This window comes from Trichomycterus rosablanca, chromosome 14 (genome assembly GCF_030014385.1).
Source record: "Trichomycterus rosablanca isolate fTriRos1 chromosome 14, fTriRos1.hap1, whole genome shotgun sequence".
Taxonomy (NCBI): domain Eukaryota; kingdom Metazoa; phylum Chordata; class Actinopteri; order Siluriformes; family Trichomycteridae; genus Trichomycterus; species Trichomycterus rosablanca.
Window position 1 is genome coordinate 18,389,944 of NC_086001.1, and position 918 is coordinate 18,390,861.

Here is a 918-nt window from a genome sequence, read left to right on the forward strand (position 1 = left end):
GACTCAGGTCCTGCACACAGTAAGTAGTGCTGATACACAGTACCAGCCTGCACACCAGAGGGGCTCCAAACATCAAGTTTTCACTCATTAAATGTAGTTTGTGAACTTTGTGGAATGAATGTAGGATTTGTACATGTAGATTCTGGATTTTAGGAAGTTCAGCTACTGTTAATATTTTTCCCCAATTGAACTAAAAAGTGAATTGATGTTTTAATTGTTCATTAAGACTTCACTAAGAGTTATTACCATCAAGCAAATGTAAAGCATATTTCTATATGAAGAGCATCTGTTTCCAGATAATATACACTGAGGTTTGTCTGATCATCAGACATGGTTGTGCAATAAAAGACACTCGTCCCTGGGTGGGCTTGAACCACCAACCTTTCGGTTAACAGCCAAACGCGCTAACCGATTGCGCCACAGAGACACATGCACAGTCAACAGCACAGCTGTTTCATTGGACGGTACACACAAAAAAATCAAATCTCTCTATACAGGCTCACTGTGGAGGCAAACTGGTGGTTAAGTGGGCGGGTCTAAACTGCTGTAGGCTGAATGAGCAGAGATAAACTGATGAAGGCTGAAAGAATGCACCACAATACAGTATAGTTTAGATAGTACACACATATAAGAACCCACAAAACCTCTTAGATGTGTATTAAGAAAGTCTGAACATAAGAAATGACTAGACAGAGATGTCTGAAGTAGGACTGAGATCTCGGATCATTAAAATAACATGAAACTGCTGCATTTCTGGTGCAATAACAACCAAATTCAGTTTAGGAGCCGCTCATTTTTACAGATCTTCACTGAAAGTGTGCAGAATTTCAAATGGTTTTTGTGCAGCTGGTTGAATGGGGTTCTTCTGCCATCTTTAATTCTGGCTTCATTTCAACTAATGAACGTGGCATGACCTTT

General features: G+C 39.9%; 1 non-coding gene across 1 annotated transcript; it reads right to left on the bottom strand.

The window, feature by feature from the left end:
* Positions 1-353: 353 nt before the first annotated feature.
* On the bottom strand, positions 354-427 carry trnan-guu (transfer RNA asparagine (anticodon GUU)). The gene has a single exon. It is a non-coding gene; the product is annotated as a tRNA-Asn (tRNA).
* Positions 428-918: the final 491 nt, after the last annotated feature.